Genomic DNA, 15,998 nt, shown 5'->3' with positions numbered 1-15,998 from the left:
GGCCCGGCGAGGGGCCGGGGGCTCCGGGGGGATTCGGGCGTCCCGCCGCCCGCCCCGGGGCTCGGGAAACGCGCTGTGGAGAGCGGCTTCGAGGGAAAGTTGTGAGTTGCCGCGGCTCCTCGCAGGGTCGGGGCTGTGTGCTCGCTGCCTTCTAACTGCCGTTTTCCGCCCTCAGGTTTCCTCGCGGTTTGGCTGAAGTCGGGTTGCGGGACACTTTGGTTCCGTCCCAGCGCACCGCAGCTCAGGTAGAGACTCGCGTGTGGGGAGGGTGGTGTGAGCCCACCGAGCTTCGGTGGGGCGCCGCAGGACCCCCAGAGCTGCGAGTGGGGCCGGGCTGCGGGGCTGTCAGCAGGGAAAGGTGAAACGGCGCTGGGAACGAGCGCCTTTAAAAGCGTATGGAAACGTGAAGCGCTTGAAGAAAATCCGTGGATGAAGACGTGTGCTGGGCTCTGAACTGGTGAGGTTGTTATTTTGAAAGAAGGGAGGGCCCTCTAGATAATGACAGGGAGCTTAGCAGTGTGTTTGTGCACACCTGTTTGCTTCCAGCCTGTGTACGTGCAGCCTGACAGAGGCAATGTGGAGATCGGTGCGTGCTGCCGGCTGGGTTTCTGTTGGAATAAGGGTGAGCTCCTCTCTGGAGCAAATGGCATCGGCAGTGAGCGTTGGTGCAATTGGAGTGGGATGGTCTTTGTGCCGGGGTGCTGGGGAGGGGCAGCTCACCTTTGCTGCCGTGCTTCTCCTCCCTTCGCACGGCATAACAGCAGCTGCTGGAGCATGGGATGGAATCTTGGAGCTGATCAATTGTACAACAGCAGTTCTTCTCCGATCGCTTTGGCTTCTGAAATGTAGGATCCCTCTTTCTACTTTCTTTCTGTTCAGCTGAAATCGGTAGACTTTTACTGCTGGAATAATAATGGTAACGTGAAAACATTTCAGAGTGAGAACAAATTGTTCGTTTCTTGCTTCCCTTTCAGAAGTCGTGGCTGTATGTACAGGATTTCATAAGGTTGGTTTTTGAACAAAGTTTTGTTTGTTTTTCCTGCAGCAGCAGATGATGTAATGAATTACAGTGGATGGTAAAGCTGCACGTTTTAGACTATATGTTTAAGTCATCCATTTCATCATCTGACATCAGCATTGCATAATCTGTTGACTGTCCCCTTTTTATGTAATGTATGTTTGTAGTTTGTTTTAAAATGTACAAATATTTTTTTCCACTGCGTGCTTCTGCTCAGCTATTTCATATTTGTCTCTCCGTTGCCCTCTTCAGTTAGAAACTCGTAAGGCACCATTTTGATAGCTGGGCCCATCCGAGCGCTCCGTCTTTCTCTTTTAGAAACAATCTCCGTGACATCTCTGGATGAGCCCTTTCCAGGTAAGTGGGCTGGTCACAGCGCTGACCCACACCTGGAGTTCCTGCCCCCTCCTGTTTGAAACAGAGGGGCATCTTGTACTGATTAAGTCCATCAGCATCATAAAGGTAGCTTTTGTAATATGCTAGAAGTAAATTAATTATTAATACAGGTAGACAAAAGTTTAACTTGCCTGCAGTATACCTGTTTATTTCACCATTTTATGTTTGGATCGTACCACCTAAAAACGCCAGCTGCGTAGTGAAGCCTCTAGAGACTGTGGGCACCTCTTCTGCCTATTCCAGCTGCAGTCTCAGCACAGCTGGCTGCTTGCCGTTCGGTGCTGCTCCATCAGACCCATCAGCAGGCATAGGAGCAGATATTTGCCATCCCAGCTCTCTGAGCACATGTGACCAGCTCTGATTAAGCCCAGCTGAATGTGTTCGCAGTGCTGTAAAATTCCACCGCCCGCCAGCCTGCTCTGCTGCCTGGGTGAGAGCCCGGCCCGCTCGGTGCAGTATGCAGCGTGGTCACAGTGTGGTGCTACCCTCGTACTCGTGAGCAGTCCCAGCCCTTAGCTGTTGCACGCTGTGTGGCACCATTAACTCACCTGGCCCTTGGCCAGGTGTACATGCTGTCTAGTTCATGGCATTCAGCACTTGAGTAACAGAAAACAAATGCTGCCTTCAAGCTGCAATGAATTTAAGGAGGAGAGGGGAATGCCTTCACTCTCTCCAGCTTTATTTATAAAGAGATAAATTAACATTTCTCCCTTCAGTCTAGCATTGATGAGTTGGATTTTTAAGAGTGATTCAGCCAGAAGTTACCAGGGCTGTTATGGTAGCACTGTGATCACGATAATTTCCTGCGCTGAAGCCCCAGATGCAAAGCACTTCTCTTAGATGTTCCTGAGCCTCTCACCTGGAAGCTAGGAAACCCATCAGGGTGATCCGAGGTTCTGAGACTTGCAAGGGATGGGGAATGGAGGAAGCACCTGCTGAGCCTGGCAGCATTGTGGAGGGGCCACGATGACTGACAGGCTGCCCTGGCTCAGTTATCACAGTGCTGATGCTGTCTCTTGTAAAGGTACAGTACTGTGATAACTGAAGGATGGCAGCCATCTGAGCTTCAGAGGCCCTTGTCTGCAGCTGATGGATGGACATTCAGCACAGCATTCCGCTGAGGTGGGTGTCTTCATTCTAAACATACCCCTAATGTAAAAGTCAAGGTTTACTTGAATAAAGATTACACTTTATTGACAGCTTGCTTCTTAATCAACTGTTTTGGTGTGAGATCTTCCAGAAATGCTACGCTTGAGAAGCTTCAGAAATGGTTCTGAAAGGTTGAGAAATGATTCTGGAAGGGTCCTGTGCAGAGTGGGGAGTGCTGGAGTGGGGAGGTGAGAAAACATGAGTTGTATACTTAGTAGTGGAGGACAGGGGAACTACTCTGTAGATGTACACAAACTCCTTTTTAGATGCATTTTAATGCTGCTTGTTATAGATAGCATGGTTTTGGCTGACTAGTGCCCTAACTTGCTGTCTGTGCCCTCTGTTACGTGGTTGTATGCTCTGGGACAGGGCTCACGTCACAGTCTCTCATCAGTCTGGGACCGCACGGCTGCAAGCAGCTAGCAGTTGGGTTGTTACAGGCTGGGGTGTCCCTGCCTCAGTGACTGGGACTACGAATCCCTCAGGTAACTTCTGTCATAGTTCCACCTCTAGGAAAAGCTCTGGGGTCCTTGGCAGTGCTGCAACCTCCCCTCCTCACCCTCTGGGCAGCAGCAAGCCTGGAGGAGCTGCAGCACTCTGCAGAGCTTGCTGTTTAGTCTTGAACTGGAGTTAGAACCAAGTTCTTTAACCCCGCAGGATTTAGAGAGCTCCTCCTTCAGGGCTGGGTGATTCATAGCTGCCCAGGCCTTGCCCTGTACTTCCCTGCTGGGGAGGACGAGGGTTGCCTCAGCCCACGGCCACTCAAACAGCAATTACGTAGTTCATGTTTTCTCTGATCCCTACTGGAAGGTAGCTCTGCCAGGCCGTGCTGCTGGCTGTCTGTGAGCCAGCAGAGTCAATGCTGTGCCACTGCCATGGAGCATCGTGCCAGCCTGCATTGTCTGAGCAGGGAAAATTATTGGTGCCGATAGCTGCTGGAATCTGCTTGTGGAGGAGGGCTGTGTTGTACCAATGCTGTGCAAATGATAAAAAGACATCCTGCTACCAGGAGTTAAAAGTTCTAGATAGATTAACATCTAAGCAGAGCCAACCCTCGGCTTCCTTTCTGCCTCCTCCCAGAGCCCGAGAGGAGGAACCCCTGGCCCCAAAATGCAAAGCTGGTCACCTCCCCAGCGGCACGATGCCCTCGTTGCCCTTTTATGTCATGCTGCGCTCACTGCAGCGTGGAGCAGCTGGCTGGGGCTGGTCCTCTTCCCTGTGAGAAGCAAGAGGAGTGCCTAGAGGCAGACGCAAGTTTTGCTGCCTACCTGGTTTGAGGAATCAGGTTCCCTACCTGCCTTGGGATAGGATTCTGGGGTGATAAGTTACCTGGGCTGTTTAGTGAGACGTTGTAACTGCAGCATGCACCCAGTGTTGGTGAAAGAGAGCAAAGCTGCCAGTTGAAATGACATGCCTCTGGGCTTCAGATTGTGATTCTCATTTCCTGTCAAAATAACTACGGCTTTGAGTTCTGACATGGGACAGGAACTGAAAATGCTGTCTGTGCCTCAAAACAACACCTCTGTGATCAGATTTAATGGGAGCCTTTATCTCTCTCTAGCTTAGCAGACACAGTCCTTCTTTCCTGTAGCTTCCTACTGATATCGTAATCGGACAGACATAAATACCCGTGGGTTTGCCATGTCTAAATATTGCTACATGCAAACAGTGCAGCTCTCAAGTCCTTTTTGGCACTGAAACGCTTCCTCCCACTAACTGTTAAAGCAAGATGTAAACAACGTGCATATAGTGACATGTCACACCAGTTTCTGCTCAAAATAAGCCCTCTGAAGACGGTCCATTTTCTGATAAAATGTTTTGTGATGTACGGTTCTGATCCCAAGGAAAGCCCATTTTCTTGTGACATGTCAGCTGTCGTTCTGAATGGATTTGTTCCACCCCAGTGGTTCTCAGGCTCTTTTAGCAGGAAAGTCCCTGTTCCCATCTGGAGGCTGTCGCTCTCCCACCCACGTTCTGCCTGAGAAGAGCAGCAGTTCTGCTCCTGTGATATCTCCTCCAGGCTGTGATTCTGCAGACCAGAACAGCGCCGCTGCCCCTGGCTCTCGTCCATCAGCCATCCTTTTAAGGGGAGAAGCAAGCTGCTACCTGCTTCTCACGGCAGTGGGATGAAAGGCATCCATTGTCTGCTAGCACTGAACCTTGGAACCAGGTGGAGCTTTGCTTTTCCCATTTTTTTACAGATCTTCATTTGTTACTGTGACTTCTCTTACCATCCAGTGGGAAGCATCAGTACCAAAAGATTTCATTTTGTTTATACTAAGAAAAGAATCCTTCCCAACAAAGTTTCAAGCACGCCGTTGTTGTTCCAAAGTCCAGCAGTGTCACCTACAAATCAGACACTGTTCTAGTTACTGTTCATTCAGACTGCCTCTGAGTAGTGCAGACCAACTCCACTTGAACTTTAGCCCAGGCCTTCTTGATGAAACATTTTCTAAATCAAGTAGCCTAATGATAATGTCTTGGTAACTGCAAGTCTCAGATGTACCGGAGTGTAACGATGACAAACTTGGTTTTAGGTCAGGTCAAGCAGTTTCTGAATGTGAGTTTAGAAATGTTGGGCAAAGCAGAATAAATAAAACAAGCTGGTGAAGATTCTGGTGAAGTCTACTGGCTTGATGGGGAAATGTGACTGGCTCAGCCCTGCTGCGTTATTTTTCTTCAGGTCTACAGTATCATCTCAGCGTAGCACCTCCATCGCATTCTCTGCCCAGCTCAACAGTGACAATATCTTCACTTTCTAGCACAGAATGGGATCGATGTGTTCAAGCTGTATTCCACTCCAGCTGTTGCCAGCAGAGCGCTGTCATTACCTTCTTGCGTCTGTTGCCAGGTGAGGGGGGGCCTTTTCCACTTGGAGCAAACACACGCAGTAACAGTGACGGCAATGACGTGTGCCTCTGAGTGGGAAAACAAGTCCCCAAGTGCACTGTGTGACCATTTTTGGGGGTTGGACCCAATGATCTCTGGAGGTCCCTTCCTACCTCTGTGATTCTGTGATTTCTCCCTTCTACACACAATATTTCTGCCTCTGGATGTTACCTTCCTCATGCTAAAACCGTGTGTGTGTGGTGGGGAGGAATTCAGGTGCCGCTGAACGTTTTTGAGCTGAAACAAACCCTGGGTTTTTGACAGTATCGTGATTCACAAAGGGAAACAGTGACTTTGATAGATGTCAGATTGGGGACAGAACTCCGCAACAGGAACTGAGTGTTTCAGTGTGGTGTAATGTCAAAGTTACTGCTATCGGTTGTGTGCAGGCAGACGATAAAGTCCACACTGGGTGACTTGGTATCTAACTTGCTCTTCGTTATGTTTCTCAAGAATAGGAGAGGGCCATGGAGGAATGTGAATGAATATACTCTGATGCAAGGTCATACAAGTGTATTGTGCTAATGTCACATTTTCTGGGACCAAACCCTGCTGGAGCCACAGGTGAGACCTTCTTTGACTCCAGCTTTGGCTCAGACACGCTTTTCTTCAGATAATGAGTAAAATTCTGGTTCTGATCTCCATTTCGCCATTGACTTCAAGAGGATGAGGGCTGCACTTAGTTTTTCTTAAGCTACGCGGGGATGTTCATCTGATAGTGGGAAAAGCCTCATTCAACTGCAGCACAAATTAGGTAAACGAGCTGTGACTTCGGGGTGTGACCTGGAGGTGGGCATGGTAGGGGGCCTCTTTCTGCCTAAATCCCTCGAGCAACCTCCAAACATAGAGATGTATGTGTTGGCACTGTAAGTTTCAACTTCTGAGTTAAAACAGCCCCTCCGTGGTACCTCTGGCAGTGGCTGGTGGGTATGTTGCTCCTGACTCCAGGCAAAAACACCTGGCTGTTGAGTGCTTGTGTGCGGCTTGGGAGGGATGGAGAAGGCAGGTGGTTATCAGTGGCCCCACAGCTGCTGTTAGATTTCTCCCCATGGTGAGGCAGAGCTCACTATTGACCAACCTCCATTTTCATTAACTCCAGAAGCTGGCAGAGTACACTGAATAATTCAAGAGAGACATGTTTAAACATTTGCACAAGCCTCAGATTCCTCCTGGCTAAAAATAAGCCTGTGAGAAAGAAAACGATTCTCATTCGAGGTGCCAGCAGATGGGCAGCAGAGGCACAGACCCCATCCCAACACCATCATGTCGCTGCTCCCAAGGGGAACATTGGCCGTAGGGTTTATCCCCACTGCTGGGGCCAGCCTGAAGGTGGTGCAAAGCAAAGATACGAACTCACAGATGCCCTTTGAGGTCAGCATTTTGGAGCACCCGAGCAGAAGTGGTTCTTCCACAGGGAGAGATCTGTGCCTTTCCCACCGTAGCTGAGCACCAATGGGCAAAGCCAGCGTGCCAGGCTCCGTTCTGATGTTCTACTGAGCGCCTGAGATTGCTTGCCAGTGTGGTGCACTTCATGTATAAAATATATTGGCTTCGTGTCCCCAGGGTGACAAAAAATGTACTGAGTTCTTTTTTGGAAAAACTTCCATTGTATGCAGAACGACAGCTTCTCAGGGCAGCCTGTGATGCTGCCTCACCAGCAGCCAAAGCCTCGCTGCATTCTGGGGTTAAATGCAGTGCTCCGGGGGACTCTAGAAATTAAAGCCCCCAGAGGTTATTGTTAATAAAACCTAATTAAATTTGGATGTAAATGTAGCGTGCTGTTGCATTTGCATCTGGCTTTTGGTGGTTTACGTGTATATGTATGTGAATTATATAAGCAAGCATACTTGTAAGCATGCAAACAAGCATCTGTGCATAAACAGGTGCTTCTGAACTCTGGTGGTGTGGCTGCAGTGTGCCAGCACCTAACTCATGGAATCACAGCATGGCCTGGGGTGCACAGGAGCACAACGCTCATCAGTTCCAACCCCTGCTGTGTGCAGGTCACCAACCAGCAGCCCAGGCTGCCCAGAGCCACATCCAGCCTGGCCTTGGATGCCTGCAGGGATGGGGCATCCACAGCCTCCTTGGGCAGCCTGTGCCAGTGCCTCACCACCCTTTGCATGAAAGTCATCCCTTTGGAGATGGCCATGCTGGGACATTGAGATGTGAAGGAATCTCTTCCCCCAAAACTGAGACACTTAGAAACCCTAATTAGCTTGATAAATAACAAAAAAGAAGGAAGCTGAGGACAACACTTAGAAGTTGTTAATGATGAAGAAACAATTCACACGTTCCGTTTGTCTCAAAACAAATTCTCTCTTGTTTTCCAAGCAGAGACAAGTGCTCTGTAAGCAGCGTCGCAGTCACTTTTTTGCTCGTGTTATGTGAGCACAGGAAGTTTCAGATAAATTCAGCAGCAGATCAGATGAAAGGACTCGTGCACTCACATATCTATTTACACAGCCCCCGTGGCAAGTCACAGCCCATTGCTGCAGTGCTGGGGGGCCTCGTGATCATCAAGGTATTGCACAGCCATGCTGGGTGGCACTTTATGGGAAGCTTTGCAGGCAGGATGTATTTCTTTTGGAAAAAAAAAAAAAAATATATATATATATATTTTTTAAAGTAAATTTTCATTTGAGCAGCACTGAACATAGCCTGATGCTCTGCAGGAGCACGGGTGATTAGTGCTGGAATACTTTGCAGTACAGATGCAATGTAAGCAGCCCATTTTCCACCTTGCGCAGCTCCTGTGGCTTCACGGCCTCCTCCTGATGTTCGCCAGCACACAGGAGAAGAAACAGCCCTGGATATACTGCTGAGAAACAGGCTGCTGACAGACTGAGACCACTGAGATGGTGTTAAATCACGTTTATGTAAAGGTCCAGGCCATTCCAAGCTGACGGCGTCCGTGATTTAAAGCACTTTACCGTACGCAGGGCCACTTGCTGTAGCCTGAAATGTCATGAAAGCAAAAGAAAGAAAAGCTTTTAAAACGTTTATACTGTTTGAGATCGTGTGAAAACATCACCTTTTCTAAAGAAAAATGATGGCAAGGTGAAGTTTGACTTCTGAAAACTTGAAAATTGAACTGCATAACAAGCAAGCGAAGGGAAAATTTGTATGTAGCTGCCTGCCCTCTTCTGTTAGAAATAATTTGTTTGAATTTCATTTCATTTTTAATTCACAAATACCAAGAAAGAGCAGCCCTGTTGTCTGTATATTACTGTAATTCTTTTTTTCTTGGAGGACGTCAGTGCTTCCTGGAAACTGCAAAATAAAGCAATAAGGGAGATAATTAGTGATTCTTCTGACCTGTCACTCCAACCCAGCGCAGTCCTTGCAGGGTGAGGGAAAATTGCTTTGCTTCAAAGGCCTTTTCTGCAGCTCTCTGCAAGCCTGTTCTCCTTATAGACGCGAAAGCTACAAATGTATCTGATTGCTTCCACAAAGAAAACGACTTGAAATGTTTCAATACAAAATTACATCATTCTCATAGGATGGGATGCTGCGGTGAACGCAGGCTGGAGGGTTGGAGCATTTAGCCTGCTTTCCCAAGCAAATAGGTTTCTGAAACTGCTGTCAGTCAGTCGGTCTGTCTGTCTGTCCTCACTGATGACTTTTGAACTTGACAGTCACTTCCAGTCAGCTTAGCAGTGAGACAGAGGTGTTGAAATACTAAATTCCTAATTAGTGAAGTTGATAGCTGGAAAAGAGCAGAGAGACGGAAATCTGTGCTGCTCCATGTGGAAGATGGGCAGCACTGTTGTTGCGTTTGGAGGTGGCTGGAAATCCTGCTGTTATTAACATAATTTTGGACTAATTTCTAGAAGCACGTTGATTTCACCCCAATTAGGACATCACAGAACAGTCAATAGAAATCAGAAGTCAACACTGTCTTGAAACTAAGGAGAAAAAGTGAAAAGCTCACGTTGCAGGCAGAGATTAAAGACATGATTTCTCCAAGGCTCCAAGTGCCGAAGGACCCCAGCTCCGTGTGTTAAATGCAGCTGTGTGAGCATACAAGAATTAAATTCCCACTGAAGGATTCATCCCTGGGCACGGGCTCAGGCTTTGGGTGCTCATTCAGACAGTGGCAGAGGTAAAGCTGCTGCCTGAGCTGTGACCACTAAAAGCAGCCCCAGACTAAGCCCCTTATGCAATCCTTCCGTCACAGCCACCTCCTCAGCTTGGGTTTGGTTTGTAGCTCTGAGCTGGATTTAAGGACATTTGCAGCATCAACAACTGTGCTAGAAAACGAGTCCTGAATGTGGAGCATAACTAATACTGATCTGGTATGGAAACCCACCAGGAGAAACTGGTCATGCAAGGCAAAGCAGTGGGAGTGCAGCCCCAGGGAGCAGAACAGGAGAGCAAGGGAAGGTGGGGCTTCCTGAGAGCCGCGGCACAGCTGCAGAAGCTGCCAATCGCGGTCACAGATTTGCTCTCTCTCCCTCCAACCTCAGCAAAATGGGTGAGACTGACACTTTGTGCAGAGCGCTGCTAACGCAGAACCAGTGATGCGCCATGGCAGGGGAAGGTGAACGCCCTGCGATGTAATCCAAACTGCTTCCCTGGCAGCTCTGAAAGCAGGGCTGCGGAATGACCAGCTTGATTCCTCTGTGAAAGGGGAAAACAATGAACGATTATCTATCTATAGTTTGTAAACTACAACCACACGGATGCACGGTTGTGTCGTCATGTGCAATCAGCCCCTCCACCTGGCTCCGAGGTGGGAGATTAGCAAGGAGATAAGGCTGGAGGATCAGGACAGCCCAAGTGTGAGGCAGGCAGGCGGGGAGCAATGTGTGTCTGTGTCTGAACAGCCTGCAGCAGCCGGGCATTGCACACCCACGTGCTGTGGGTGCATGAGAAGACTTTGACAAAAAGATGCTATCAGCTTGCTCTGATTAAACTGACATGAATTACGTGGAACTGCCGTTTTGTCAGAAGATGTCACATTTACCAGGGCTAGCTTCTTTTATTTTTTTAATGAATAATTTGTCTATTAGGACCGTTCTCCCAAAGTGCAGCAGTGGATTGGTTCTTTTCCCAGAAGGTAATGCCAAATATGTGCGTGCACATGGCAAGGGGGAATGGTTCTCTTACTGACACGACTTCCATGCATACCATTTGCTGTGAGTTTGAGGGTCTGAAACCACAACGAAGAAACCCATTTATTTTCTGTGCACTGGGGAGAAAGGTGGAGACAGGACAAGGGGAAACGGCCAGAAACTGCAGCATAGGAAGTTCCACACCAATGTGCACAAGAACTTCTTTACAGTGAGGTGACGGAGCACTGGAACAGGCTGCCCAGGGAGGTGGTGGAGTCTCCTTCTCTGGAGATGTTCAAGACCTGCCTGGATGCCGACCTGTGCGACCTGCTGTAGGGAACCTGCTTTGGCAGGGGGTTGGACTCGATGATCTCTGGAGGTCCCTTCCAACCCCTACAGTTCTGTGATTCTGTGTGCAAACACTGAAACACCGAAGCACCGTGTCTGCATGTCTGTGCAGAGATAGGATGGGTTTTAGAGCTCACATACACGCAGATCCTGTGCCATAACTGGAAGATACGGAGCTCCGAGAGTGCAGGCATGCTCCGCTTTGGGCTTTTCAGTTGGGATTAGGGAAGAAACACGCAAAGCTGAGATGGAAGCCAGCACACCCTGAGGCCGAGCAGTGACAAACAGGTTGCCTATTAGGAGAAATGTCTTCTCCAGATCACGGTGAGGCACCGGCACAGCACGACCAGAGCGTTGGGGGGTTGGATCACCATCCCTGGGGGTGTTCCAGAGCTGTGCGGATGTGGCGCTGAGAGGCGCGGGCAGCGGGCGCTGGGATGTAGGCTGGGGTTGGGCTCGGGCCGCTCGGAGGGCTTCTCCAATCTCAATGACTCCGAGATTCTGTCACTAAACTCAAGCCAACACGCAGCCCCACCGGCTGCCCCGTGCCGCACGGCAGCCCCATCCCGGCCCCCGCGGGCAGCAAATGGCGGCGCGCGGCCGCATCCCCCCCCCCTCCGGCCCTGCTGTGGGAGGCGGGCGCAGCCACGCACCGCCCCCGGGCGGGCTCAGCCCGGCGCATGCTCCGCGGGCGGTCCTCTGCCGCCGTGCCGGACCGCCGCCCTGCCGCTGCCGAGCTCTGCGGGCTCCGCTCCCGCTGACCCCGGGCCGCGCCGTCCCTCGGCCCTTTGGGGCGAGCGGCTGAGGGGTACGGCCGCCCGAGGTGTGACGGCAAGCGGTGAGTAGAGCCGGAGGGGAATCCGCGGGCCTCGCGTGGAGGAGGGGGTGGTGGTGGTGCTGGTGGTGGAGGGGCGGCGCGGCGGCGGCTTTTCCCCCCCGTGGGGGTGCCGGGAGATGGCGGCGGGCGGCGGGGCGGCGCGGGGATCCCCTGGAGCACCTTCAGGGCCACCGGGCAGAAGGGGGCGGCCGGGGAGGGGGAGGGGAGCGGCGGTGGGCCCCGCTGGGTTCGGCCCCGCTGCACGAGCTGCGTTGGAGCGGTGGAGGAAGTGGGGCGGTGTTGGGAGAGGAGCGGATGGGGTGAACTCGGCGCCGGGGCTGAGCGCTGAGTCAAGCTGAAAAAGCCGGGCGCTCCTCCTGCTCGGATCCCCCCGAGCTCACGGCGGGACTCGGAGCGGAGTTCCCCGCAGATATCCCTGCGTTATCTTCTGTGTGAGCTCAGGGCTTGGGCCGGCAGATCCGGCCCGGCTATCGGTCTGGCTCCCGTGCCGGAGATAGAGGCGCTTCTTGGACGTCTGTCAAACCCCTCCCCGCGGTGCTGCTTCCCCGCCGTCCCGCTGTGTGTCTGTGCGGTTCGGGCCGTCCCGTCGAGTTGGGGGTCGGAAAAAGACGTGTGGGGAGCTCTTATACAGGGAGAACCGGGAAACAAGGAGCCGAATGCCAACCCCACCGCTGGGCCGTTCCTGTTGGAAGCAGGACCGCATGGTCGTGGCAGGAGAGGCCGGGCCCAGCTTTGCTGAAATAAACCTCGTGTCCGTGCTGCAAATAAGGCTCTGGGTGATGTGGGGAGCAGGGCTGTGCTTGGGGGCTGGAGCCCGTTGTGTACGGGAGGCTGGGAGTCCTCCCAAGTTGCATCAGTGCTTATATTTAACTCCAGTCGGCCCGTTTAACTCTTGCTGGGAGGCGATGCTCAGAGGTGTCCTGGAGCAAAATGCGTGCGTGCTGGTGCTGCTTTGATCAGCAGAGCAGGAGAGAGCTGCTGGGTTCTGTTTTGCCCTTATAAGAGGAGCGATAGGCATTTCCTTCTGCCACTTGTTTTTAAAACGTGCAGGAAGTTGCACCTTGATCTGAGTCTGTGCTAGGTGACACTGTGGGTGTCAAAGCACAGGTGCTTTAAAACAGAGTGGGCTAAGGGCAAGTTCTTTACAGAGAGAGCGGTGAGGTGCTGGAACAGCTGCCCAGAGAGGCTGTGATGCCCCGTCCGTCCCTGGAGGTGTTCAAGGCCAGGTTGGAAGGAGCCTTGGGCAGCCTGGGCTGCTGTGAAATGCGGAGGTTGGTGGTCCTGTGTGTGGCGGGGGATTGGGGATCCATGATCCTTGAGGCCTCTTCCAACCCTGGCCATTTTGTGTGATTCTGTGAGGGCATAATGCTCTGAGCAACCAGCAGGTTGGAGCAGGCCCATGCTGGAGTGTCTGGTGCTAAAAGCGAGCAAACACAGGCAGATTTTATGCTTTTCTAAATATATTTGCAACGATTTGGTTCTGTTTGAATATCTCGCTTGTCTACGTGTCTGCAGGCTGTTTGCCTCATAACCCAGTGGAACAGAGCACATACTGTGCTTGTGCAGAGCAAAGCTGCAAGAGTTTGACCTTTGGGAATGGTTAGGTGAAAAGCTTGTAAAAAAAATCAGAGTGATTGGGTCTGGATTTGGTCTAGAATATAAACATGGAGCTGGAATTCATCTGAGCTTGTTAACTTCTGGGAGTCTCTGCTCTGTGAAAATCTTTTGAACTGGCCTTTTTGGGAAGCAGATTGTGTAAATCTAGATCTGTTTGGGAACGTGCTCTTTCTGCATGTGCTCTTTCTGCATGTCCACACTGACTGATCTGCTATGTGAATTTAGGAAAAATGAGAAGCAAAACCTAGAGAGAACATCTGATACAAATCTTTGGAAAGCAACCTGCACCAGTTGCAGAGCAAAAGGTGAGCTGTACCTGAGTGCTCAGTGGTAAAACCAGCATTCCTTTTCACCTCATTTTTTTTTTTTTCTTAAGAGTCCACAGTTGAAAATTAATTCAACTCTACCTCATGTCTGGAGGAACTGGAGGTAATCCAGGCCTCTTGGCTGGAGGAGTGAGCGCTATGAGTAGGGTAAGTTTAGACTAACTCTTCTGTAGTGGTTCAGTCTTGCAGATAAACACCCAAATCCACAGAAGCCAGCTTCCCTTTTCGTGCAGAGGGGCAAATCCTTTGAGTGTTCTCTGGCAGCATCCTGCCGTGCGCTGCTGCAGACAGGAGGGTTTCACAAACTCTTCCTACCCTGTTCCTCCCCATCCTCCCTTGGCTCACAGTGCAGCACGGTTTTCCCCTGCAGACTCAGCCTTGGGTTTCCTGGCACCTGGCTGCTGCTCGTTGCGGTAGGAGGAAGAGCTTCAAAATACAGCACGAAGCCAAATGGAGAGCCCTCAACTGGGTGATGTGTTGGGTGTCATTGCACAAGGAAGAGCTGTGTGTTTACGTGAAGAGGAAGGTGTTCAAGTTGTTTTGAGAAGTTAAAACTTCCATGGATGTAAATGGATTGTATTTAGATGTGAAAAGGGTCATTAAAGGAACCTATAAACCAGAGAAAGTGATAAGAAATGGGGGTGTGGACAGAAGGCTGTCAGGTCTTGGTTCCTGACTCATCTCGTGTACAGCAGGAGCTAAAAATGATCCAGAACTGAACATTTTGTTGTAAACTGGCAATATGCAATTTGCTCTTTTGTAGTCTGACAGTTTGTAGTTTCTTACCGATCAGCATTGTTCCTGTAAATGCACTCACAGTCTCTGAAGCACTTAAGATGCAATTGGATTTCAGGTATTGATAATGGCCGACACTTGCCAAACTGACAGAAAATGGCTTTTACTGTTCAGCATGCCATTCTGTCAGCCTGCCTTCTGCAAGGAAAGCTTTTTCAAGGGCTGGTAATGCTCACTTTGCAGGTTGAGGGGAACAAAAAATGCTGGCACCTCATCAAGGAGGAAAGTGTATCATTTTGGAATGTCTGGCAGCTAAATTGTTGCATTAAGCTATTGCTATGGTGTCAGCAAAGAGCTCCAAGTACCGCGTGCAGCAGTTTGTTTTTGTCGTTCACCTGATCCTTCGGAAGTACCGAGACAGCCTTGAGAAATGCTGGTTACTCAGGGTGGCCTGGGGAGGTAATATTGTTTTTCCTGGGCAAGCTGGTTGCATTTTTGTACAGTTATAGAATGGCCTGGGTTGAAAAGGACCACAGTGATCATCTGGTTCCAACCCCCTGCTGTGTGCAGGTCACCAACCAGCAGCCCAGGCTGCCCAGAGCCACATCCAGCCTGGCCTTGGATGCCTGCAGGGATGGGGCATCCACAGCCTCCTTGGGCAGCCTGTAACTTGCATCCTTAGGCACAGTTGAAATTAAAACAAGGCACTGGGAACCCACCCAAGGCTCTAAAACCTCACCAATGCTGCACTATACGTTTATCCACCCCATCCTCATCTCCCTGAGCCTTCCCGTCTCCTCCTTGTGTGTATACATACAGTGCAAGTCTTGACACATGGTAAATCTTACATGCTGCAAAACCCAGAGATAATAGTACTAAACACTGAGTTGATTCAGTTTAACAGCAGATGCTCCTTCTTCTAGGCAACAGAGCAGCCTAGAGGACCTCACAGAACGCAGCCACTGGAGGTGCACCCATGCTGGATGGGTTTCCTGCAGCCAGCCACTGCAAACAGCTTGTTCTCTGCCAGTGAGCCTCCTCTGCTCTTCCAGGAGCTCAGCAAATTGATGTTTCCCTCTCCTTAGTTCAATGCACATCCTGAACTTTTCTATTAACTCTCTATTTTCAGCCCTTCCTTTATTTCTTATTTTTCTCTCTCACATCACACAAGGGAGGGGAAAAAAAAAAGCTAACCAAAAAACACGTGTGATGGTTATTTCAGAACAGTGAGTATTAATAACCATCATCACGTAACACTCACAGAGACCTTTGTTTTGCTATTGATATCAGAAGGATGGCAAATGGTAATTAAGGAATTATACCCATGTGAGAGAGGCAGACTATGCTTTTCATGTACAAAGCTGCTCTTTCTATTACTTACATGATTCAGGGGGGAAAAGGAAAACCTGTTTGAAGGTTTACAAGGCCTTCAGCTTCCCTCCTCATGAGCAATTAAAATCTCAGGACCTGCTCCTTAAAAGTTCACCTGTTCTAAGCCAGCCAAGCTGATGCAACCATTACACTCCATTTTCCATTTCCCCCCCTCCAATGTGAACCAGGAGAAAATAACCCAGAGGGTGGTGAGGCACTGTTCACAGGCTGCCCAAGGAGGCTGTGGATGCTCC

At 50.3% G+C, this 15,998-nt stretch overlaps 1 protein-coding gene and 1 long non-coding RNA gene across 4 annotated transcripts in view; both read left to right on the top strand.

Annotated features, from left to right (window-relative positions):
- The first annotated feature begins 273 nt into the window (after positions 1-273).
- LOC122181572 lies at positions 274-7,455 on the top strand. 3 transcript variants are annotated; one of them, XR_006179484.1, is made up of 4 exons: positions 274-457; positions 975-1,006; positions 1,337-1,375; positions 5,247-7,455. It is a non-coding gene; the product is annotated as an uncharacterized LOC122181572 (long non-coding RNA). The 3 variants fall into 3 exon arrangements; XR_006179483.1 differs by having other exon boundaries at positions 274-1,006; XR_006179485.1 differs by lacking the exon at positions 274-457 and having other exon boundaries at positions 990-1,006; positions 1,271-1,375.
- A 4,141-nt stretch (positions 7,456-11,596) lies between these two features.
- JAK1 (Janus kinase 1) overlaps positions 11,597-15,998 on the top strand; it is a 56,612-nt gene continuing 52,210 nt past the window's right edge. Inside the window, exon 1 of the mRNA XM_042872987.1 lies at positions 11,597-11,695. The gene's annotated coding sequence lies outside the window, so the exon portion shown is untranslated. The remainder of the gene's footprint in view (positions 11,696-15,998) is intronic.

Source organism: Lagopus leucura, unplaced genomic scaffold (genome assembly GCF_019238085.1).
Source record: "Lagopus leucura isolate 7727_CA_CO unplaced genomic scaffold, USGS_WTPT01 Super-Scaffold_100009, whole genome shotgun sequence".
NCBI classification, from domain to species: domain Eukaryota; kingdom Metazoa; phylum Chordata; class Aves; order Galliformes; family Phasianidae; genus Lagopus; species Lagopus leucura.
Note: the sequence above shows the minus strand (reverse complement) of the source record. Positions and strands in the feature narration are given on the sequence as shown.